The sequence below is a fragment of the Triticum dicoccoides genome, chromosome 4B (genome assembly GCF_002162155.2).
Source record: "Triticum dicoccoides isolate Atlit2015 ecotype Zavitan chromosome 4B, WEW_v2.0, whole genome shotgun sequence".
In the NCBI taxonomy this organism is placed as follows: domain Eukaryota; kingdom Viridiplantae; phylum Streptophyta; class Magnoliopsida; order Poales; family Poaceae; genus Triticum; species Triticum dicoccoides.
This window is the reverse complement of record NC_041387.1, coordinates 52,212,150-52,238,492: the sequence shown is the minus strand read 5'-3', so window position 1 is coordinate 52,238,492 and position 26,343 is coordinate 52,212,150. Positions and strand designations below refer to the sequence as shown.

The window sequence follows — 26,343 nt, the reverse complement described above, 5'->3', positions numbered from 1 at the left end:
GATTTGCTTGAGGAATTGAATAATAAAAATGACTTTGCTGTTAGAGTGGCTACTAGAACTGATAGAATAACTCGGGAACCTTTGTATCCTGAAGGCCACCCTAAAAGAATTGAACAAGATTCTCAGAATAATAATCTAGATGTTCCTAATTCTTCTAAGAAGAAGAAAAAGAAGAATGATAGGATTGTGCAAACTTCTAGTGAACCTAATATAGAAACACTTGAGAATCCCAATGATACTTCTATCTTGATGCCGAAACACAATTCGGAGATGAACATGAACCTGATGATAATGCTAATAATGATGTTCATGTGGATGCTCAACCTAGTAATAACAATGATGTAGAGATTGAACCTGCTGTTGATCTTGATAACCCACAATCAAGAAACCAACGTTATGATAAGAGAGATTTTGTTGCTAGGAAGCACGGTAAAGAAAGAGAACCATGGGTTCAGAAACCCATGCCCTTTCCTCCTAAACCATCCAAGTCAAAGGATGATGAGGATTTTGAGCGCTTTGCTGAAATGATTAGACCTATTTTCTTACGTATGCGCTTAACTGGTATGCTTAAAGTAAATCCTTATGCTAAATACATGAAGGATATCATCACAAATAAAAGAAAGATATCGGAAGCTGAAATTTCCACCATGCTTGCTAATTACACTTTTAAGGGTGGAATACCAAAGAAACCTGGAGATCCGGGTGTTCCAACTATACCATGCTCCATTAAAAGAAATTATGTTAGAACCGCTTTATGTGATCTTGGAGCCGGTGTTAGTGTTATGCCTCTCTCTTTATATCGTAGACTTGAATTGAATAAATTGACACCTACTGAAATATCTTTACAAATGGCTGATAAATCAACTGCTATACCTGTCGGTATTTGTGAGGATGTGCCTGTTGTGGTTGCAAATGTCACTATCTTAACGGACTTTGTTATTCTTAATATTCCCGAGGACGATAGTATGTCTCTTATCCTTGGTAGACCTTTTCTTAATACTGCAGGGGCTGTTATTGATTGCAACAAAGGCAATGTCACTTTTCATGTTAATGGCAATGAGCATACGGTACACTTTTCGAGGAAACAATCTCAAGTTCATAGCATCAATTCTATTGAAAAAATTCCAACTATCATTTTTGGAGGTTTTGAATTTCCTCTCCCTACTGTCAAGAAAAAGTATGATATTCTTATTGTTGGGGATTTTTATATCCTCGTTGAGGTAACTTAGTGTTATTCGAAATTTCTCCGGTTCCGTGCTATTCGGAATGAGTTTGTTAACAAGACCTGATCAACCTTGTTAGCGGGTTCATTTTCATGACCACGAGATGGACGAAACTAGAAGGCACAACCCTCTGTACCCTCTTTTTACTTTCTGTTATTTAGATTAAATACAACAAAAATAGTATTATCCGTCTGTTTTCTGAATTATCCATGTAATAAAAAATGGTTCGAAAATAAAAATGCTCCAAATGCCCTGCAAATTTAGTATGATTTTTTCTGGAATATTTGAGGATTTTAGGCACTGAAAACACTGCAGGAGGGCCAAGCACTAGGCCACGAGAGAGGAGGGCGCGCCCCCCTGTAGGGCGCACCCCCCTGTCTCGTGGGCACCTGGTGGCTCCCCTCCACTTATGCCAGCACCCACACACTCCATCTTCTACCCAAAAAAATCCCCATCCAGCTCAAGCACGAGTTCTAGCTTGTTTTGCTGCGATTTTCGATCTCTTAGCTCAAAGCTCCATTCACAAAACTGCTTTGGGAGATTGTTGCTTGGTATGTGACTCCTCCATTGGTCCAATTAGTTTTTGTTCTAGTGCTTTATTCATTGCAAATCCTTGCTGTCTTGGTGACCCTGTTCTTGAGCTTGCATGTTAAATTTTTGAGGTTCCAAGTAATTCTAATGCATGATATGGGCTCTAGGCACTTGTAGGAGTAGTTGCTATCAATCTGGTTTAGTTTTATGCACTTTTATTTTGAAGTTACTAAAATTTCAGAAATTTTCAGAAAATGTTGAGGAAACTTTTGAGGGGCTCTTCTAGCCAAAGCTCCCAGGAAAAACAAGCTAAAGAGAAGGAAAAAGTCAAGTATAACCTTCCTCGCTTAGCGGAAGTATGACTGTGTGAATGGCCATGTGATGATTTCTTGAGAGAGTCTGGAATTCATGAAGACTTTTATGCCTTAATCGAGACTGCAGGCCTCACGGGTTTCATCAACGACCGAATCGATCAGTATCTCTTACTCACCAATACTTTCGTGCAAAACTTTTATTTTTATCCTAAGAAGTCACCGCCTAAAGTATCATTTTATTTATATGACGAGTTCAAAGAAATGTCTTTATGTCATTTTTGCACGGTATGTAGGATACCTTATGAGGGAGAACTAGAGGAACCCCATCATGAAGATGTAGCCGGCTTTGTTAATATTATTGCTGTAGAAGAGCCGAAGAAGGGTTCTGAAGCAAAAGTCTCTAGCATACATTTTCCTGTTTTACGCTACTTTACCATATTTGCTAGTAGATGCTTGATCGGTCGTGGGAATAGTGGAAACTTGAGTGTTCCCGATATTATCATTCTTCAACATGCCTTGCTTGGAGACAATAGTTTTAATATGGGTGCCGTCGTTGCTAAACGGCTAGCCCTTAATCGTACAAAAGGCCCCATATTCGGAGGTATCTATGCTGCACGTCTTGCTAGGCATTTTCAGATACCCATTAGGCACCATGAGGAAAAAGAGACTAAATTGCCCTTTCACATTTTAGATTACAAGAGCATGGTAGCACATAAGTTTATTGTTGATAACGAAGATAGGATGCTCTTGTATAAACTTAGATTCAATAAGAAACACTTTGAGATTATTATCTTGCCTGCACCTCTGTTGTTTGATTTGCTTGCAGAAAAATTTCTCGTTACACCGGAGGCGGTAAAAAATCATCAAGCTCAAGCTTTTACTCCAGAACCTGAACCAGAACCTGAACCAGAACTTGAGTTGGACCCCTATCGTGCATCATCTGTCCAGTGGGATCCGGAGATGACCAACCAGTGGTATCCTCATTACACCTCTCATTACACCGGAGAGAGTAGCGGCGGTCCTTGGTATTAAACCAACTTAGGCCAAAAGCCTAAGCTTGGGGGAGTATGTATTTCTCATCGACTTTACATTCATGTTCACACACTAGTCGTCGGTGCTCATACTCTTTCATTGTATTATCCATGTTAGTTTAAATTCCTTTTTCTAGTCTTCTTCTTGTGTGTTTGATAAACCTTGAGAAAAACCAAAAAAATTAGTTAGTTTAATTTTCTTGCCTGTAGTAGAAATTAAAATGAAAACCCAAAAAAATTTCTAGTTCTTCTTTTTACTTGTTGGGAGCTTTCCCGTGTAAATAGTTTTATTTTCTTTTCTTTCCTTTGGGGGTCGAGAAGACCTTATTAAAAATGCTTAGTGGCTCTTATATGCATGATTGTTTATTTAATTAGAGCCCATATTACTTGTCTTCTCTCTTGAGTTGAATGCTTGCAGATTCCAGCTTAGTCCAATGCACGTACACTCTTATTATTATACACATCATTCGGTCGTGCAAGTGAAAGGCAATAATGACGATATATGATGGACTTATTGGGATGAGAAAAGTTGGTATAAACTCGACCTCTCTTGTTTTTGTAAATATGATGATTCATCGTTCCTAAGTCAGCTATTATGAAGAAAACATATTTGCAATGACATTTAGAGATTATAGTTACTTGTGCCATGCTTGATTAGCTATGAGTTATAATGGTTTACCTTGCGTGCCAACATGCTATTAGAATGATTATGATGTGGTATGATGGGATGATATCCTCCTTTAAATGAATTGAGTGACTCGATTTGGCACATGTTCACGCATGTAGTTGAATCAAATCAACGCAACCTTCACGATATTTATGTTCAGGGTGGATTATATCCTACTCATGCTTGTACTAAGTGTGAATTAATTTTAATGCATGCTTACGACTGTTGTCGCTCTCTCAGTTGGTCGCTTTCCAGTCTTTTGCTAGCCTTCACCTGTCCTAAGCGGGAATACTGCTTGTGCATCCAAACTCCTTAAACCCCAAAGTTGTTCCATATGAGTCCACTATACCTTCCTATATGCGGTATCTACCTGCCGTTCCAAGTAAATTTGTATGTGCCAAACTCCAAACCTTCAAATGAAATTCTGTTTTGTATGCTCGAGCAACTCATGTAACAACTAGGGATGCCTATATCTTCCATGCTAGGTGGGTTATTCTCAGAGGAGTGGACTCCGCTCCTCATTCACGAGAAAGGGCCGGTAACCGGGATGCCCAGTCCCATGATCCAAAAAGATCAAAGCAAATCAAAATAATTAAACAAAACTCCCCCAGGGCTGTTGTATGTTGGAGGCACTCGTTGTTTCGAGCAAGCCATGGATTGATGCTTGTTGGTGGTTGGGGGAGTATAAACCTTTACCATTCTGTTTGGGAACTGCCTATAATGCATTTAGTGTGGAAGATACAACCATCTCATAGGTGTTGTGTTGACAGCAAAAGTATGCCGCTCAAAATGTTATTCAATCTGTATTTTAAAATCGAGCTCTGGCACCTCTACAAATCCCTACTTCCCTCTACGAAGGGCCTATCTATTTACTTTTATGTTGATTCATCACCCTTCTTATTGAAAGCACCCGCTGGAGAGCGCACTGTCATTTGCATTCATTATTATTGGTTTATATTGGGTATGACTTGACTGGATCTCTTTTACCACGAATTACAATGTTTAGTCAGTCCTTGATCTTTAAAGGTGCTCTCCATTTATATTTTGCGGTCTCAGAAAGGGCTAGCGAAATACCATTTTGTTATATCATGTTATGATTATTTTGAGAAAGTGTTGTCATCTGAGTTTTATTATTATGACTCGCTAGCTGATTATGTTATTGATATGAGTAATTGTGAGACCTATGTGTTATTGTGAGTATGGTTAGTTCGTAATATTTGCTGAAACTTGAATGCTGGCTTTTCATGTTTACAACAACAAGAGCAAACAGAGTTTGTAAAAGTTTTTCTTTTTCACTTTCAGTTTATCAACTGAATTGCTTGAGGACAAGCATGTTGGGGAATGTTGCAGAAAATAAAAATTTTCTACGCTTCACCAAGATCAATCTATGGAGTTCATCTAGCAACGAGAGAGAGGAGTGCATCTACATACCCTTGTAGATCGCGAGCGGAAGCGTTCAAGAGAACGGGGTTGAGGGAGTCGTACTCGTCGTGATCCAAATCACCGATGATCCTAGTGCTGAACGGACAGCACCTCCGCGTTCAACACACGTACAGTTGGGGAAGACGTCTCCTCCTTCTTGATCCAGCAAGGGGGAAGGAGAGGTTGATGGAGATCCAACAGCACGATGGCGTGGTGGTGGATGCATCAGCGATCTCGGTAGGGCTTCGCCAAGCACTACGAGAGGGAGAGGTGTTGCGGAGGGAGAGGGAGGCGCCAGGAGCATGGGTGCACATCCCTCCCTCCCCCCTCTTTATATAGGGCCCCTAAGGGGGGGGGGCGGCCCTAGGAGATCCAATCTCCAAGGGAGGGGGGGGGGGCGGCGGCCAAGAGGGTGGCTTGCCCCCCAAGCCAAGTGGCGGCGCCCCCACCCCTAGGGTTTCCAACCCTAGGCGCAGGAGGGGCCCAAGGGGGGGCGCACCAGCCCACCAGGGGCTGGTTTCCCTCCCACTTCATCCCATGGGGCCCTCCGGGATAGGTGGCCCCACCCGGTGGACCCCCGGGACCCTTCCGGTGGTCCCGGTACAATACCGGTGACCCTCGAAACTTTCCCGATGGCCGAAACTTGACTTCCTATATATAATTCTTCACCTCCGGACCATTCCGGAACTCCTCGTGACGTCTGGGATCTCATCCGGGACTCCGAACAACTTTCGGGTTACTGCATACTAATATCTCTGCAACCCTAGCGTCACCGAACCTTAAGTGTGTAGACCCTACGGGTTCGGAGACACGCAGTCATGACTGAGACGACTCTCCGGTCAATAACCAACAGCGGGATCTGGATACCCATGTTGGCTCCCACATGCTCCTCGATGATCTCATCGGATGAACCACGATGTCGAGGATTCAAGTAATCCCGTATACAATTCCCTTTGTCAATCGGTACGTTACTTGCCCGAGATTCGATCGTCGGTATCCCAATACCTCGTTCAATCTCGTTATCGGCAAGTCACTTTACTCGTACCGTAATGCATGATCCCGTTACCAAACACTTGGTCACTTTGAGCTCATTATGATGATGCATTACCGAGTGGGCCCAGAGATACCTCTCCGTCATACGGAGTGACAAATCCCAGTCTCGATCCGTGTCAACCCAACAGACACTTTCGGGGATACCCGTAGTATACCTTTATAGTCACCCAGTTACGTTGTGACGTTTGGTACACCCAAAGCACTCCTACGGTATCCGGGAGTTACACGATCTCATGTTCTAAGGAAAAAATACTTGACATTGGAAAAGTTCTAGCAAACGAACTACACGATCTTGTGCTATGCTTAGGATTGGGTCTTGTCCATCACATCATTCTCCTACTGATGTGATGCCGTTATCAACGACATCCAATGTCCATAGTCAGGAAACCATGACTATGTGTTGATCAACGAGCTAGTCAACTAGAGGCTTACTAGGGACATGTTGTGGTCTATGTATTCACACATGTATTACGATTTCCGGATAACACAATTATAGCATGAATAAAAGACAATTATAATGAACAAGGAAATATAATAATAATCATTTTATTATTGCCTCTAGGGCATATTTCCAACAAAGCAAAGGTTTAAGCTTGGGGGAGTTGATACGTCTCCAACGTATCTACTTTTCCAAACACTTTTGCCCTTGTTTTGGACTCTAACTTGCATGATTTGAATGAAACTAACCCGGACTGACGCTATTTTCAGCAGAACTACCATGATGTTGTTTTATGTGTAGAAAAGAAAAGTTCTCGGAATGACCTGCAAATCCACGGAGGGACTTTTCAGAATTAATAAGAATTTTTGGCGAAAGAATCAGGGCCAGGGGGCCCAAGGCCTGTGCACGAGACAGGGGGCACCCCCCAGGGCATGCCCCCCTATCTCGTGGGCCCCCCGTACCTCCTCCGACCTCAATTCCAACTCCATATATAACGTCTCACGGAGAAAAAAATCAAGGAGAAAGTTTCATCGCGTTTTACAATACGGAGCCGCCGCCAAGCCCTAATCTCTCTCGGGAGGGCTGATCTGGAGTCCGTTTGGGGCTGCGGAGAGGGGAATTCATCGCCGTCGTCATCATCAACCATCCTCCATCACCAATTTCATGATGCTCACCACCGTGTGTGAGTAATTCCATCGTAGGCTTGCTGGACAGTGATGGGTTGGATGAGATTTACCATGTAATCAAGTTAGTTTTGTTAGGGTTTGATCCCTAGTATCCACTATGTTCTGAGATTGATGTTGCTATGACTATGCTATGCTTAATGCTTGTCACTAGGGCCCGAGTGCCATGATTTCAGATCTGAACCTATTATGTTTTCATGAATATATGTGTGTTCTTGATGCTATCTTGCAAGTCTGTAGTCACCTATTATGTGTTATGATCCGACAACCCCGAAGTGACAATAATCGGGACACTTCTCGGTGATGACCGTAGTTTGAGGAGTTCATGTATTGACTATGTGTTAATGCTTTGGTCCGGTTCTCTATTAAAAGGAGGCCTTAATATCCCTTAGTTTCCACTAGGACCCCGCTGTCACGGGAGGGTAGGACAAAAGATGTCATGCAAGTTCTTTTCCATAAGCACGTATGACTATTTACGGAATACATGCCTACATTACATTGATGAACTGGAGCTAGTTCTATATCACCCTATGTTATAACTATTGCATGAGGAATCGCATTCGGCATAATTATCCATCACTGATCCATTGCCTACGAGCTTTTCATATATTGTTCTTCGCTTATTACTTTTCCGGTGCTACTGTTACAACTACTACAAAAACCAAAAAACATTTATCTTTACTGTTGCTACTGTTACCATTATTATCATACTACTTTGCTACTAAATACCTTGCTGCAGATACTAAGTTATCCAGGTGTGGTTGAATTGACAACTCAACTGCTAATACTCAGGAATATTCTTTGGCTCCCCTTGTGTCGAATCAATAAATTTGGGTTGAATACTCTACCCTCGAAAGCTGTTGCGATCCCCTATACTTGTGGGTTATCAGTAGGCTATGGAGCTAGCGGTGTCACATGTAGGTCGTATGCTAGGTGATGTGTTGTTGTTCTACTTGTCTGATTTACGCGGTTTGGTTTCCTCGTGCAGGTGCACAAGATTCGCCTCCTGCCCTGCTCTTCCGGTGGTTGATTCTTCTTCAACTCCGCCGCAGGCGTTAAGTCTCTTCTTTGCTCTCTCATGCATGTGTGCCCATGGCCATCTGGTTGTGCCAAGTCGATTGGGATGCCTACATTGAGCCATTCATTATGCTGATCAACATCATCTTGCCTAACTGTGTGCCAGGCAAGAAGATGCATGTGGAGCATTTTGTGGACGGAGGAAACTTGTCGGCCCCCACATACCTCCTTGACCATGGTGCTGATATCAGTCAGGAAGGGGAAGAAGGGGCCACTGTTCCCGACTGCAAAAAATGGTACTAGTAACTGCCGCCAACACTTTATTCTAAAACACTTGGTGCTCTCTGTGATATACACACTCTGGGTATCCCCAAATATTACCTGGATTACGAGGATTACATGTGAATAGGCGTCCTCAAAATCCTGCTCAGTCCTCTTTGCTTTTTTTGTAAGTGGTGATAATTTGGTATAATTCAAACCATAGTCTGCTCTTACACTGTCACACAGTTCACATGTCCATTAGCCTGTTCATGTTTGTTACTACTACTATATTTTTGTGGTTCTTTGTCATAGGACCATGTTTCCCTATTTGCTGCTTGCTTTAAGTTGTGTCTAGACCTGTTGTAGCCTACATTGTTGTTGTGCTCCTATATATACTCATTCCAGCCACTTGACCCTGTTGTGTTTTGCTGCAGTAATGAGCAATGTGGCAAAGCAACAACCCAACTCCAAGGTGGGGCGGGCCCTATGATAGCGAAATGATGGCAAAGGTGAATGGGTCCTGGAACATCCCATGATTGATGCTGCTTTTAGGACCATGGTGCTGTCTGGCATAGGTTTGGCCATCGAAGCAGTTTTGTGTGCTCCGGTGATCACTCCGACGCCTCCCGTTCTGCCCCTCCAGTGGCTGCTTCCTCTTCGGTTCCGGCATAGGTAAGCCACTGGTTCCTCCCCACTGGTTAATGAAATGAATAAAGGCCACACACATATCTTTTTTGTAGTACCTTAAAGCTTGGATCTTTTTGAATAAATACTCCCTCCGTGAAGAAATACAAGAGCGTTTTGGATCACTAATTTTAGTGATCTAAACGCTCTTATATTTCTTTACAGAGGGAGTAAGTCTTGAAACAATTAATGTTATCAAATTTTATTGTTTTATGCCCTCGGCGAGCCATGATTGTCGTACTATCAATAAATCCATTTTCTCTCAACCAACCAGAGCTTGTTTCAGTGTAATGACTAACACATCGCTTTTCTCGCATGCTACAACTTCTAGTTAACCAAGACCTTGACTACTTGTCAGCCTTTGTGTGTTCGTGCAAACTCAATCCACTAATGCAATAACATCATTCTGTTTACCGTGGGATAGTAGCCTTATGCTTCAGTAGTTATTTAGTGTCGTTGTAAATAGTTTTGGTGTTCCAGCTACAATAAGTAAGAACTACGCAAGTTGTATACTAAAGTTGATGTTCCCCGGGTCTCCTTAATTTATAATTCTCATTATGATGGAGTTGTGCCATTTGTGACAGTGATGTGTGGCTTCTTGTGGTGGATAGAAGTCATGAATCTCAGTGATGGATACATAAGGTTTACTGCAGTTAAAGTGAATATGGGTAATTCATTGATTTTCTGGTCTGATGCATGGCTCCTCAATGGCACTGTGCAGCCCCTGCTACAACTTTTTAACGGCCCTCATCACCAACTGTTGGAGACATATGGAGCCCTGGATCCAGCTGATCCATCCGTCCGTCTCCAAGAGGAAGAAGTGGAAGAATGAAAGATGTCGATCTCTATGAACTGATGCATTTGATGCATCGATCCATCCACAACTGTTCATCGGAGGAAAAAGACCTCTTCTCTTCATCAACACCAAGAGAAACCACGGCCCAGCACTTAAGCACAGGTGCCCCCTTATTCATCCCCACCAAATCTTAATCTATTATATTGTTACCCTGGGACTAGGAGTGGGAGGTGCATACATATTTCATTCAGAATTAGGATGGCCATACATTTGTTGGTACGAACGATGCTTTGTCTTGTCATTTCTAGTAGTATGATCCTCAAATGAAGTGGCAATGTGATATGCAGGTAGTGTAAAGTAGTAGGTCTTGACCATGACATAAAGAAGTTGATTTCTTGCTTATAACACTTTATTCAGCCTGAAAACATCCTTGATTTGCTCTTTTTTTTCTATTTTTTTGTTGGGTAGGAGCAACTGGTTGGATGCCGGAAGAAGCAAAGATATCGCTGCTGAAGCGGCACCTTCAAAGATCTAGAAGCGACAGCCTTAGAAGACTATTGATCACTGCTTTGTTTGAGGAGAGATGAAGCTTTTTCTCCTTCCTGGTGGAAGCAGTTCCCCAAGCGCTGGACTATCGTCGCCCTCTGCTTGCTTCTTCTCCTTCCTGCTCTGCAACATGGACCTTGTGAGTTCCTTTGTTCCCTGGATCTACTTATCTGGATACTACAGTAATCATTGAGTGCTGATATTTTAATAATAGAATTCTGCCAAGTGAACATGATATCCAGATGAGATTGTTGTGTAGATAGAATGGAATGGATTGATGTCTATCATTGTTTGCCTCCTGCCTGCAAGTCTTGACACTCGTGTTGAATCCTACAGATTGGATGTTTGCTCTTCCTGCTACACAAATATCTTTTCTTTAACACTACTTACGTCCATGGATTACTTCAGTACAGAAAAATTGGAGGATAGAAACAAGGTTTCTTGCGATGCTTGATAAATAATAAAGTGGCTAAAACACTAGAACACTCGATTGACATGTCATTTAAGGTCTCATTAGGACCAAGGATTAGTCGAGTTTTCTCTTGTTTCGTATCTGTATCTCCAAATGCCAAGTTTTCTCGCATTCTACCTGAACAAAGGTCGCAATTTATCTCCACACATATGGCTTGTTCTGCTGGAATGATGCCCTTGTAGCAAGGACATCAGCTACTCTATGTCGAATTATGTTTTTCCTGATGTCTTGTGTGGAATCATTTCTGATACCCAAGATGGTGTCCTATTGGTTACTTGCCAAGCCAGTGCCTTTCGTCATTTCTAAATCAGATACTATCACATAGTCAAAGTCATGTTTTCCATACAGCCTCGGCTACAATCATTCTGGTAATTTCCTGGTTTTCTTAGCTCTGTGACATATCTTTCAAGCTATGGCCCCCTCTTCATGCCGGCCATGGAGCCATGGTTGATTCTGTGATGTGAATTGTCATGCTTTTAGCGATGATAATATTTTTCCTACTCTTGGTCGTCTTTTGGTTTGCTCCTGGAGTCAACATGATGCTCATGTTTTATAGCAACTAATCTTGATGTATTGAACATGTTGGTCCTGGCATTCACCCTTGACATGCATGCAGACCTATGGATCTCATCGGTGCGACTTGGTGGTCGCCCTCGTGGTCTCCGGCGACGGTTGTTGGGCGCCCATGCGTGCAAGGTTGAAGGCTTGGTTTGGTGCATGTCGCCTCTACTATGACGCCTTAGCGGCGTTGCTTTACGGCCTCGGCTGGTAAGTTCCCAGTTTTCCTAGCTCCTCGCCTTTGTTCCACTTGCTCTGGGACATAGCCTTGGAGCTATGACCCCTCTTCTTGCCAGCCATCGAACCGTGGTTGGTAGCTTGTGATGGTGGCTGTCAATCTTTTGGCCATGATAGTCTAACAGCTATGAGTTCCCCTACTGTTTACATAGTTAATTTAATTAGGGTGACATGCATTGGTTCCATGCTTTAACTGGTGCTTACAAGGTTAGTTAAGTTCCCACCAAAGTTACTTTGCGCACAAAGAAAATGCACTGGCTGTTGAGATACAGGGCGTTTGGTGTACTAAAATTTGCCCCTTTCCTGAAGATATAGATCACATGCCATGATGTATCAAAGGTTCAGAGTTGATACTTTTGTGAAACTGAATTTGTATTATTTTTTGCCTTGTTTAGCATGGATTCGCACCATAGAGATCGTGTCTATTCCTAAATCATACTCACTCCGCCCGGAATCACTTGTCGCTCGAATGGATGTATCTAGCACTAGATACATCCGTTTGAGCGACAAGTCATTTTCGAAAGGAGGTAGTAGAGCCTAGCGCTTGCTATTTTGTCGGTTTGATTGTATGAAGTACTACTACCATGTTTAGTCATCCATGAATGGTAGCTTTACTATAGTTTTACACGAGTTTGAATCACTGATTGTTCAATGGACTTCTATTGTGTGTTGAGTGTATTCATACTAATACTACATTCAGTGATGATAGTTTTACGTTATCGTTACATGGAGAAGAAGCTCGGATTGTTTTTTATCTGGAATTTTATTTGTGTGTTCAGTTGCGACGATGACAAAGTGGTCGATGCAGTGGCTACGGGAGGCTACGGATAAGATAAAAATCCTGGGAGCACTGCTTTGTCGCCACCCAAAATTCTGATCTCCGGGCGAGGCTACACGAGGTATGAAGATTGGCCATGCTTTTCTATTAAACACAAGGAAGGTCTGTCTTGGTCTTGGTGTGACCATTCATTCAACCTGAAGAACAACCAACAAGGGAGGTAGAAGCTTGTTTTAGTTTGCAGGGGTGTTGGGTTAGCTTGTTAGCTATGTTTGGCTTTTGTTGAGGAAACGATTTGGTTGGATGATGATATGGAACGTTTCATCCAGTCCCGTGTAATGACTTGACTTGGGAGTGCATGAATGAATTTTGCAAGGAACTACGCGGTGATTTTGATTCTCCGCTAACGCGTTATGCTGCTGAAATTTCTAGCGAAAATCCGCACGACTTGTCAAAATTTTGGCCTTGTTTGTAACAAAACCAAAACTTTTGGGTCTTCCGCCTCAAAATTTTGGCCTTGATTGTAATGAAACAAATTTTTTGGCCTTGTGAGTAACAAAACCAAGACGCTGAAGTGTCTCGCTCACTCTACATGATGTGATAAACCACTTTTTTTTTTTTGCTTTTTTGTCGTTTTCACATCTTTTCACTCTGATGTTATTTATTTTTATCTTTTCACTTTTGCGCTTCAAGAAGCTTGCGTGGTCCAAAAGTAAGCCAACTAGTAACCATATGTCTGCAATTTAGAAAAGAATTCCAGATGTTATAGCGTTCAAATGTGGCATCACCTCATAAATTTGATCAGATATTATCCCAAAGCCATGAGCACTTGGAATTTTGTAATTTTCATCAAATTTTGGATCTATTATAGGGTTGCCAACCATATATCCCTAAAAACAATTGTATTGACATGGAAAAGGAATAAAAAATATGGTCTCAAACTCTTTTCCATTCTCTTGCCATTTTCAATATTTAATTTTCAAAGGATAGCTAATAACTTGCCTTGAGATTGATGACAGGTTGCTGGCCCATGTCAATTCCTGGAGGATATTAGAATCAATAGGTAAGTATAGTCCACATTACATCCTCAACTCTTGTTGATTTCCAAATTACTCTCCTCGGTTCATACACCAACTCTTTACAAATGTTGTCGCCGATGGTGGCGGCGCCCATGGCAGGAATGTGCATAGATGTGCAATGTTCTCAGAGATGCGTTGCTCGTCGCCGATGAGGGTGGGGTCAACGAAGGGCACGCCGAGGGTGTTGTCGAAGGCGAAGGTGAGCATCTCCTGCACCGACCCGCCCCACAGCGTGGACAGTGTCACCAGCCGCTTCACGTGCGCCGCACGCCAGGCGGGTGTGGCGCAGGCCAGGAATTGCAGCGCGTATGGCCCGCCGAGGCTGTGCGCCATGAGGATCGCCAGCGTGCCGCCATTGGCCGCCGCGCCCACAGACTCCATGAGCAGCCTGAGGCTCTCCAGGTACGCGCTGCCCACCTGCGAGGGGTGGCCCGGCGCGGCCAGCCCGTAGCGGAAGTCGTAGGGCGCGTCGAAGAGGTTGTGGCCCTCCTCATACCTGGCCTTCTCTAGCGTGCTCGCTAGGACGTCCATGCTAAAAAGGGCAGGGCCCGCGTTCAAATGTGGCGTCACCTCATAAATTTGATCAGATATTATCCCAAAGCTATGAGCACTTGGAATTTTGTAATTTTCATCAAATTTCAGATCTGTTATAGGGTTTCCAACCATATATCCCTAAAAACAATTGTATTGACATGGAAAAGGAATAAAAAATATGGTCTCGAACTCTTTTCCATTCTTTTGCCATTTTCAATATTTAATTCTCAAAGGATAGCTAATAACTTGCCTTGAGATTGATGACAGGTTGCTGGCCGATGTCAATTCCTGGAGGATATTAGAATCAATAGGTTAGTATAGTCCACATTACATCCTCAACTCTTGTTGATTTCCAAATTACCCTCCTCGGTTCATACACCAACTCTTTACAAATGTTGTGATTGCAACCCTCCTCCAGGTTGTACCGGTTTTTTCCTATGTGGTGGCCAAGACATCATCACCATGTCATATGCTCTCTCTCTCTCTCCTCTTTGTTCGTGTTAGAATTAGAGGCAACAACATAAAATTTACTTTATCCTAAAAAGTGTGCAAATAGTTTCAAATTTACTTTACTCAACACTAGATGCCTCTTTGTTGAACCCTTGTTGAAGTCAATAAGAATATGGTTGATCTCTACTCCCATCTGGCAAGTGCCACTAGCTAGCAAATCTCAACAGCATTTTCCTCATTTTCCCAGGGAAAAAACTCCGAAAAACCTATTGCAAACCTATTTATAAGATTAATAGGTTGTGGTGATGGCATTTAGGTTGATGGAATCAAGAATCCCGAGGATCTGGTCGAGGGCACTCTTGTCCTTGAGGATGCCCATGCGCGACACCTTGGGCAGCTCCACCACCTCGAGGACCCGCGATGGCGAGTCGGACCAAGCCTTGATCGGTCCCATGAGGCTGGCGAGGTTCACCGTCCCGTCGCCGTCACCGTACACCACATTGATGGGCCCCGCGTCGAACCCCTCGTCCCCGAACACGAGTCTCTCCATCGTGCCCATGCTGGTGCCCACGAGGCATGTCACCGGCATGCCCGACTCAGGAAGGACCTCGCCGAGTGGCCGTATCCGCGCCCTGTACGGCTCCACCCCGTCGGCGAGCCCGATGTCCTGGAGGAACAGTGTGACATTCTTGGCAGAGTAGGTGCGGTTGTGCTGCAGGAACACGATGAGTGTGGTGTTTCCGAAGACCTTGGGCGCGGGCAGCAGCCAGAGGTTGCTCTCGGAGCAGCGCTGCTCGTTGCGGATGAGTGATACGTCTCCAACATATCTATAATTTTTGATTGTTCCATGCTATTATATTACCCCTTTTGGATGTTTATGGGCTTTATTTTACACATTTATATCATTTTTGGGACTAACCTACTAACCGGAGGCCCAACCCGTATTGCTGTTTTTTTTGCCTATTTCAGTATTTCAAAGAAAAGGAATATCAAACGGAGTCCAAACGGAATGAAACCTTCGAGAGCATGATTTTTGGAACGAACATGATCCAGAGGACTTGGAGTGCAGTCAATAAATAGCCGAGGCCTCCATGAGATAGGAGGGCGCCCCCCCTATAGGGCGCGCCCCCTGTCTCGTGGGCCCCTCGGGCGGCCACCGACATACTTCTTCCTCCTATATAAGCCCATGTACCCCGAAAACATCCAGGGGCACCACGAAACACAATTTCCACCGCCGTAACCTTCTGTATCCGCGAGATCCCATCTTGGAGCCTTCGCCGACACTCTGCTGGAGGGGGAATCGACCACGGAGGGCTTCTACATCAACACCCTAGCCTCTCCGATGAGTTGTGAGTAGTTTATCACAGACCTACGGGTCCATAGTTATTAGCTAGATGGATTCTTCTCTCTTTTTGGATCTCAATACAATGATCTCCCCCTCTCTTGTGGAGATCTATTCGATGTAATCTCTTTTTGCGGTGTGTTTGTCGAGATCCGATGAATTGTGAGTTTATGATCAGATTTATCTATGGATAATAATTGAATCTTATCTGAATTATTTTATATGATTGAGTTATGTTTGCAAGTCTCTTCGAATTATCTGTTTGGTTTGGCCTACTAGATTGATCTTTCTTGCCATGGGAGAAGTGCTTAGCTTTGGGTTCAATCTTGCGGTGTTCTTACCCAGTGACAGAAAGGGTTGCAAGACACGTATTGTATTGTTACCATCGAGAATAACAAGATGGGGTTTATATAATATTCCTTGAGTTTATCCCTCTACATCATGTCATCTTACTTAATGCGTTACTCTGTTCCTATGAACTTAATACTCTAGATGCATGCTGGATAGCGGTCGATGTGTGGAGTAATAGTAGTAGATGCAGGAAGGAGTCGGTCTACTTGTTATGGACGTGATGCCTATATACATGATCATGCCTAGATAACGTCATAATTATTCGCTTTTCTATCAATTGCTCGACAGTAATTTGTTCACCCACCGTAATACTTATGCTCTCAAGAGAAGCCACTAGTGAAATCTATGGCCCCCGGGTCTATCTCTTATCATATTTGCTTTCAATCTACTTTTATTTGCATCTTTATTTTTTGCATCTATATTATAAAATACCAAAAATATATTTATCTTATCATACTATCTCTATCAGATCTCACTTTCGCAAGTGGCCGTGAAGGGATTGACAACCCCTTTGTCGCGTTGGTTACGAGTTCTTTGTTTGTTTGTGTAGGTTCGTGGGACTTATTGAGGAGCCTCCTACTGGATTGATACCTTGGTTCTCAAAAACTGAGGGAAATACTTATGCTACTATTGCTGTATCACCCTCTCCTCTCCGAGGAAAACCAACGCAAGCTCAAGACGTAGCAAGAAGGATTTCTGGCGCCGTTGCCGGGGAGGTCTTCGCTCAAGTCAAGACATACCAAGTACCCATCACAAACTCATCTCCCTCGCATTTACATTATTTTCTATTTGCCTCTCGTTTTCCTCTCCCCTACTTCACCCTTGCCGTTTTATTCACCCTCTCTTTCCCAATCTCCTCCTCTCTTTTCCGTTTGCCATTTTCTCTGTTGGATTACTTGTTACCATGGCACAAGATAATACCAAATTGTGTGATTTCTCGATCACCAATAATAATGATTTCCTTAGTACTCCAATTGCTCCTCTTAATGATGTTGAGTCTTGTGAAATCAATGCTGCTTTGCTGAATCTTGTTATGAAAGATCAATTCGCCGACCTTCCTAGTGAAGATGTCGCTACTCATCTAAACAACTTTGTTGATTTGTGTGATATGCAAAAGAAGAAAGATACGGATAACAATATTGTCAAATTGAAGTTATTTCCGTTTTCACTTAGAGATCATGCTAAAGTTTGGTTTTCGTCTTTGCCTAAAAATAGTATTGATTCTTGGAACAAGTGCAAAGATGCTTTTATCTCTAAGTATTTGCCTCCCGCTAAGATCATCACTCTTAGGAACGATATTATGAATTTTAAACAACTTGATCATGAGCATGTTGCCCAATCATGGGAAAGAATGAAATTGATGTTTCGATATTGCCCTACTCATGGTTTGAATTTATGGATGATCATACAAAAAATTTATGCCGGTTTGAACTTTGCTTCTAGAAATCTTTTAGATTCGGCCGCGGGAGGCACGTTTATGGAAATCACGTTAGGATATGCTACAAAACTTCTTGATAATATTATGTCTAATTATTCTCAATGGCACACCGAAAGATCTTCTAGTAAAAAAGTGCATGCTATAGAAGAAATCAATGTTTTGAGTGGAAAGATGGATGAACTTATGAAATTGTTTGCTACTAAAAACACTCCTCTTGATCCCAATGATATGCCTTTGTCTTCCTTGATTGAGAATAATAATGAATCTATGGATGTGAAATAATTTTGGAAACAATGCTTATAGAGGAAACTTTAATGCTAGACCGTTCCCTAGTAATTCCTCTAATAATTATGGAAATTCATACAATAATTCTTATGGTAATTTCAATAATATTCCCTCTGATATTGAGAATAGTGTGAAAGAATTTATGATTTCTCAAAAGAATTTTAATTCTTTGCTTGAAGAAAAATTGCTCAAAGTTGATGATTTGGCTAGGAACGTTGATAGACTTTTGCTTGATGTTGATTCTCTTAAAATTAGATCTTCTCCTCCTAAGCATGATATCAATGAGTCTCTCAAAGCAATGAGAATTTCCATTGAAGAGTGAAAGGAAAGAACCGCTAGATTGCGTGCTAAGAAAGATAGCTTTATAAAAGCATGTTCTTCTAGTTTCCATGAAAATAATGATGAAGATCTTAAAGTTATTGACGCATCTCCTATTAGATCTATGTTTTGCAATATGAATTTTGATGATTATGGGACTGATGATGAATCAACTTTGCCTAGAAGGCATCCTAAGAATTCGAAGTTTTTAGATCTTGATGCTAATTTTGGTAAAAGTAAGATTGGAGAAGTCACAACTTTAAATAGCATTGAACCCACTATCTTAGATTTCAAGGAATTTGATTATGATAATTGTTCTTTAGAAGGTTGTATTTCCTTGTTGCAATCCGTTGTTAATTCTCCACATGCTTATAGTCAAAACAAAGCTTTTACCAAACATATTGTTGATGCCTTGATGCAATCTTTTGATGAAAAACTTAATTTGGAAGTTTCTATACCTAGAAAACTTAGTGATGAGTGGGAACCTACTATAAATATTAAAATTAAAGATTATGAGTGTTTTGCTTTGTGTGGTTGGGGTGCTAGTGTTTCCACGATTCCGAAAACTTTATGTGATGTTCTAGGTTTCCATGATCTTGATGATTGCTCGTTAAATTTGCACCTTGAGGATTCCACCATTAAAAAGCCAATGGGGAGGATCAGTGATGTTCTTATTGTTGCAAATAGAAATTTGGTGCCCGTTGATTTTATCGTTCTTGATGTAGATTGCAATCTTTCTTGCCCTATTATTCTTGGTAGACCTTTTCTTAGAACGATTGGCGCGATTATTGATATGAAGGAAGGGAATATTAGATTCCAATTTCCATTAAAGAAATGCATGGAGCACTTTCCAAGAAAGAAAGTCAAATTACCTTATGAATCTATCATGCGGGCTACTTATGAGCCACGTGCCAAAGATGACACTACTTAGATCTATCTTCGCTTTTATGCCTAGCTAGGGGCGTTAAACGATAGCGCTAGTTGGGAGGCAACCCAATTTTCTTTATGTTATTTGTTTTTGTTCCTGTTTCGTGTTAAATTTTGTTTCTACTTTCTGTTTAGATGTGTTTTTAGCTTTTAATTAGTGTTTGTGCCAAGTAGAACCTATAGGATAAACTATGATGATAGTTGATTTGATTCTGCTGAAAAACAGAAACTTTGCGCTCACGAAAAACAATTCAATAAATCACAGAAACGAGATTTTGCATTGATTCTTTTTGCTTCTGATCAATAAACAAATTTTACAGTGCTTCCTATTTTGGTAGGATTTTTAGAGTTCCAGAAGTTTGCGTTAATTATAGATTTCTACAGACTGTTCTGTTTTTGACAGATTCTGTTTTTCGTGTGTTGTTTGCTTATTTTGATGCATCTATGGCTAGTAAAATAGTTTATAAACCATAGATAAGTTGGAATACAGTAGGTTTAACACCAAAATAAATAAATAATGAGTTCATTACAGTACCTTATGTGGTGGTTTTGTTTTCTTTCACTAACGGAGCTTATAAGATTTCCTGTTGAGTTTTGTGTTGTGAAGTTTTCAAGTTTTGGGTAAAGCTTTTATGGACTATGGAATAAAGGGTGCCAAGAGCCTAAGCTTGGGGATGCCCAAGGAACCCCAAGATATTCAAGGATAGACAAAAGCCTAAGCTTGGGGATGCCCCGGGAAGGCATCCCCTCTTTCGTCTTCGTTCATTTGTAACTTTACTTGGAGCTATATTTTTATTCACCACATGATATGTGTTTTGCTTGGAGCATCGTGTATTATGTTAGTCTTTGCTTTTTAGTTTACCACAATCATCCTTGATGTACGCACCTTTTTGGAGAAGCCTATTTGATTAGAATTTGCTAGAATACTCTATGTGCTTCACTTATATCTTTTGAGCTTGATAGTTTTTGCTCTAGTACTTCACTTATATCTTTTAGAGCACAGTGGTGTCTTAATTTTGGAGAAATTTCTAGTCTCTCATGCTTCACTTATATTATTTGGATAGTCTTTTAGAACAGCATGGTATTTTCTTTGGTTACAAATTTGGTCCTAGAATGATGAGCATCCAAGTTGGGTATAATAAAAACTATCATAGAAATTGAATTGGATGCTACGATCAATTTGTTGCTTGATAATTGTTTTGAGATATAAAGGTAGTAATGTTAGGGTCATGCTAGTGGATAATTATGAAATTGAGAAATACTTTTGTTGAAGTTGGCAAGTCCCGTAGCATGCACGTATGGTAAAAGTTATGTGACAAATTTGTTGCATGAGGTGCTCTTTTGAGTGTCTTCCTTATGAGTGGCTGCCGGGGACGAGCGATGGAATTTTTTTTCCTACCAATCTATCCCTCTTGGGGCATGCGTAGTAGTACTTTGCTTCGAGGGCTAAGTAGACTTTTGCAATAAGTATATGAGTTCTTTATGACTAATGTGAGTCCATGGATATACGCACACTCATCCTTCCACTTTGCTAGCTTTTCTTATTACCGCGCAACTCTCGCCGGTATTGAACCCATTATTTACCTTCCTCAAAACAGCCACCATACCTACCTATTATGGCATTTCCATAGCCATTCCGAGATATATTGCCATGCAACTTTCCACCGTTCAGTTTATTATGACACATTTCATCATTGTCATATTGCTCTTTGCATGATCATGTAGTTGACATCGTATTTGTGGCAAAGCCACCTTCATAAATTTCATACATGTCGCTCTTGATTCATTGCATATCCCGGTACACCGCCGGAGGCATTCACATAGAGTCATATCTTGTTCTAGCTTTGAGTTGTAATTCTTGAGTTGTAAATCCATAAAAGTGTGATAGTCTTCATTATTAGAGCATTGTCCTAGTGAGGAAAGGATGATGAAGACGATGATTCCCCACAAGTCGGGATGAGACTTCGGACTTTATAAAATAAAAGAGGCCAAAGAAGCCCACCAAAAAGAAAAAAAGGAAAAAAAGGAAAAAAAAGAGGAAATAGAATGAGAGAAAAAGAGAGAAGGGACAATTGCTACTATCTCTTTCCCACACTTGTGCTTCAAAATAGCACCATGATCTTCAAAGAGTCTCATATGTTGTCACTTACATATACTAGTGGGAATTTTTCATTATAGAACTTGGTGTGTATATTCCAATGATGGGCTTCCTCAAAGTGCCCTAGGTATTCGTGAGCAAGCAAGTTGGATGCACACCCACTTAGTTTCTTTTGTTGAGCTTTCATATATTTATAGCTCTAGTGCATCCGTTGCATGGCAATCCCTACTCACTCACATTGATATCTATTGATGGGCATCTCCTTAGCCCGTTGATACGCCTAGTTGATGTGAGACTATCTTCTCCCACTTTTTATCCTTACAACCACCACCATTTACCACCATAGTGCTATGTCCATGGCTTGCGCGCATGTATTGCGTAAGAGTTGAAAAAGCTGAAGCGCGTTAAAAAGTATGAACCAATTGATCGGCTCGTCATCGGGTTGTACATGATGGGAGCATTTTGTGTAATGAAAATGAAGCATGGCCTAACTATATGATTTTGTAGGGATAAGCTTTCTTTGGCTATCTATTTTGATAGGACATGATTATTTGTTAGTATGCTTTGAAGCATTATTATTTTTATGTTTTATAAGCTTTTATCTTGAATCATTTGGATCTGAACATTCATGCCACTTTAAAGAAAATTACATTCAGAATTATGCTAGGTAGCATTCCACATCAAAAATTTCTTTTTTATCATTTACCTACTCGAGGACGAGTAGGAATTAAGCTTGGGGATGCTTGATACGTCTCCAACGTATCTATAATTTTTGATTGTTCCATGATATTATATTACCCCTTTTGGATGTTTATGGGCTTTATTTTACACATTTATATCATTTTTGGGACTAACCTACTAACCGGAGGCCCAGCCCGTATTGCTGTTTTTTTTGCCTATTTCAGTATTTCGAAGAAAAGGAATATCAAACGGAGTCCAAACGGAATGAAACCTTCGGGAGCGTGATTTTTGGAACGAACGTGATCCAGAGGACTTGGAGTGCAAGTCAAGAAACAGCCGAGGCCTCCGCGAGATAGGAGGGCGCGCCCCCCTATAGGGCATGGCCCCCTGTCTCGTGGGCCCCTCGGGCGGCCACCGACGTACTCCTTCCTCCTATATAAGCCTACGTACCCCGAAAACATCTAGGGGCACCACGAAACACAATTTCCACCGCCGTAACCTTCTGTATCCGCGAGATCCCATCTTGGAGCCTTCGCCGGCACTCTGCCGGAGGGGGAATCGACCACGGAGGGCTTCTACATCAACACCCTCACCTCTCCGATGAGTTGTGAGTAGTTTATCACAGACCTATGGGTCCATAGTTATTAGCTAGATTGCTTCTTCTCTCTTTTTGGATCTCAATACAATGATCTCCCCCTCTCTTGTGGAGATCTATTCGATGTAATCTCTTTTTGCGGTGTGTTTGTCGAGATCCAATGAATTGTGAGTATATGATCAGATTTATCTATGGATAATAATTGAATCTTCTCTGAATTATTTTATATGATTGAGTTATCTTTGCAAGTCTCTTCGAATTATCTGTTTGGTTTGGCCTACTAGATTGATCTTTCTTGCCATGGGAGAAGTGCTTAGCTTTGGGTTCAATCTTGCGGTGTTCTTACCCAGTGACAGAAAGGGTTGCAAGACACGTATTGTATTATTGCCATCGAGGATAACAAGATGGGGTTTATATCATATTGTGTGAGTTTATCCCTCTACATCATGTCATCTTGCTTAATGCGTTACTCTGCTCCTATGAACTTAATACTCTAGATGCATGCTGGATAGCGGTCGATGTGTGGAGTAATAGTAGTAGATGCAGGCAGGAGTCGGTCTACTTGTTATGTACGTGATGCCTACATACATGATCATGCCTAGATAATGTCATAATTATTCGCTTTTCTATCAATTGCTCGACAGTAATTTGTTCGCCCACCGTAATACTTATGCTCTCGAGAGAAGCCACTAGTGAAACCTATGGCCCCCGGGTCTATCTCTTATCATATTTGCTTTCAATCTACTTTTATTTGCATCTTTATTTTCTGCATCTATATTATAAAATACCAAAAATATATTTATCTTATCATACTATCTCTATCAGATCTCACTTACGCAAGTGGCCGTGAAGGGATTGACAACCCCTTTGTCGTGTTGGTTGCGAGTTCTTTGTTTGTTTGTGTAGGTTCGTGGGACTTGTTGAGGAGCCTCCTATTGGATTGATACATTGGTTCTCAAAAACTGAGGGAAATACTTACGCTACTATTGCTGCATCACCCTCTCCTCTTCGAGGAAAACCAACGCAAGCTCAAGACGTAGCAATGAGGGAGGGGTCGACGAAGGGCACGTCAAGGGTGTTGCCGGAGGCGAAGGTGAGCATCTCGTGCACGGAGCCGCCCCATGACGCGGATAGCGTCACTAGCCGCTTCACGTGCGCCGCGCGCTAGGTGGGCGGGGCATGGGCCAGGAACTGCAGCACGTACATCCCATCGAGGCTGTGCGCCATGAGGATCGCCGGCCTGCCGCCGTTGACCGCGCACGCAGACTCCACGAGCAGCCTGAGGCACTCCAGGTACGTGCTGCCCACCTGCGAGGGGTGGCCCGGTGCGGCCAGCCTCTAGCGGAAGTCGTAGGGCGCGCTTGTGATAGCTGGCTTATTAGGGATGATAGACTACTCATATCAATAAGCAATTCCTTCTTTTTCGGGAGCCCATTCAGAAAGAACTCCAAAGTTAAGTGTGCTCAGCTTGGAGTAATTTCAGGATGGGTGACCGGTCGGGAAGTTGCTCCCGGATATGCATGAGTGAGGACAAAGTGCGCAGAAAAGACTAGTATTGATCTGTGGGGCCAGTCTAGATCCCGCCAGGAGTAACGACCACCGGCGGGTGTGTCCGGGGCATTACAAGTTGGTATCAGAGCCGACCCTCGCGGTTAAACGGATGCTGGCGGACAGGTGCGCGGTCATGTTGTGCATGACGTTTGTGACTCGTCGTGGCACATGGCATGGCACATGTGTCGGACTGGAAGCATAGACGTTTGTGCAAAGAGGGAACGTTCTTGTGGCCCGACGAGGACGTTGGTTCCTCTGAGTGGGGGTGTATGTGATAGCCTAGCTTATTAGGGATGATAGACTACTCATATCAATAAGGAATTCATTCTTTTCCGGGAGCCCATTCGGAAAGAACTCCAAAGTTAAGCGTGCTCGGCTTGGAGTAATTTCAGGATGGGTGACCGATCAGAAAGTTGCTCCCGGGTGCGCATGAGTGAGGACAAAGTGCGCATAAAAGACTAGTATTGATCCGTGGGGCCAGTCTAGATCCCGCCAGGAGTAACGACCACCGGCGGGTGTGTCTGGGGCGTTACAGCGCCGAAGAGGTCGCGGCCCTCCTCGTACCTAGCGTTCTCTAGCGTGCTCGCCAGGACGGCCATGCTAAAAAGGCAGGGCGCGCGTTCAAATGTGGCATCACCTCATAAATTTGATCAGATATTATCCCAAAGCCATGAGCACTTGGAATTTTGTAATTTTCATCAAATTTCGGATCTGTTATAGGGTTTCCAACCATATATCCCTAAAAACAATTGTATTGACATGGAAAAGGAATAAAAAATATGGTCTCGAACTCTTTTCCATTCTTTTGCCATTTTCAATATTTAATTCTCAAAGGATAGCTAATAACTTGCCTTGAGATTGATGACAGGTTGCTGGCCCATGCCAATTTTTGGAGGATATTGAAATCAATAGGTAAGTATAGTCCACATTACATTCTCAACTATTGTTGATTTCCAAATTACTCTCCTCGGACACACCAACTCTTTACAAATGTTGTGATTGCAACCCTCCTCCAGGTTGTACCAGTTTTTTCCTATGTGGTGGCCAAGACATCATCACCATGTCATATGCTCTCTCTCCTCTTTGTTCATGTTAGAATTCGAGGCAACAACATAAAATTTACTTTATCCTAAAAAGTGTGCAAATAGTTTCAAATTAACTTTACTCAACACTAGATGCCTCTTTGTTGAACCCTTGTTGAAGTCAATAAGAATATGGTTGATCTCTACTCCCATGTGGCAAGTGCCACTAGCTAGCAAATCTCAATAGCATTTGAAGGAAAAAACTCCACAAAACCTATTGCAAACCTATTTATAAGACTGATAGGTTGTGGTCGTGGCATTTAGGTTGATGGAATCAAGAATCCTGAGGATCTGATCGAGGGCACTCTTGTACTTGAGGATGCCCATGTGCGACACCTTGGGCAGCTCCACCACCTCGAGGACCTGCGACGGCGAGTCGGACCAGGCCTTGATCGGTCCCATGAGGCTGGCGAGGTTCACCGTCCCGTCGCCGTCACCGTACACCACATTGACGGGCTCCGCGTCGAACCCCTCGTCCCCGAACACGAGGCTCTCCACCATGTCGACGCCGGTGCCCACGAGGCATGTCACCGGCACGCCTGGCTCAGGTAGGACCTCACCGAGCGGCCGTATCCGCGCCCGGTACGGCTCCACCCCGTCGGCGAACACGATGTCCTGGAGGAGCTGCGTGACGTTCTTGGCAGAGTAGGTCCAGGTGTGGCGCTCGGAGACGACGAGCGTGGTGTTCCCAAACACCTTGGGTGTGGGCAGCAACATACACATCTACTTTATCCTAAAAATGTGCAAACAGTTTCAAATTCAAACAACCGAGTTTTTATCATTTTTTATTTTCTCAATTGTTTGGGATTTCCTCCAAACTTTGAGGTATACATCTTGAACAATATCATCTTGTATAATAGTTTGTCTAACTGAGCTTAAATTTTAGTAATTGGCTTATAG

The 26,343-nt window shown here is 42.5% G+C and overlaps 1 long non-coding RNA gene and 2 pseudogenes across 1 annotated transcript; 1 reads left to right on the top strand and 2 right to left on the bottom strand.

Moving 5' to 3' along the window:
- LOC119292494 overlaps positions 1-14,968 on the bottom strand; it is an 83,830-nt pseudogene extending 68,862 nt beyond the window's left edge.
- LOC119294944 lies at positions 8,556-13,024 on the top strand. Its single transcript, XR_005143611.1, has 6 exons — positions 8,556-8,676; positions 9,076-9,313; positions 10,047-10,283; positions 10,590-10,806; positions 11,756-11,907; positions 12,714-13,024. It is a non-coding gene; the product is annotated as an uncharacterized LOC119294944 (long non-coding RNA).
- Positions 14,969-15,064: 96 nt separating the features above from the next.
- On the bottom strand, positions 15,065-24,960 carry LOC119293315 (annotated as a pseudogene).
- Positions 24,961-26,343: the final 1,383 nt, after the last annotated feature.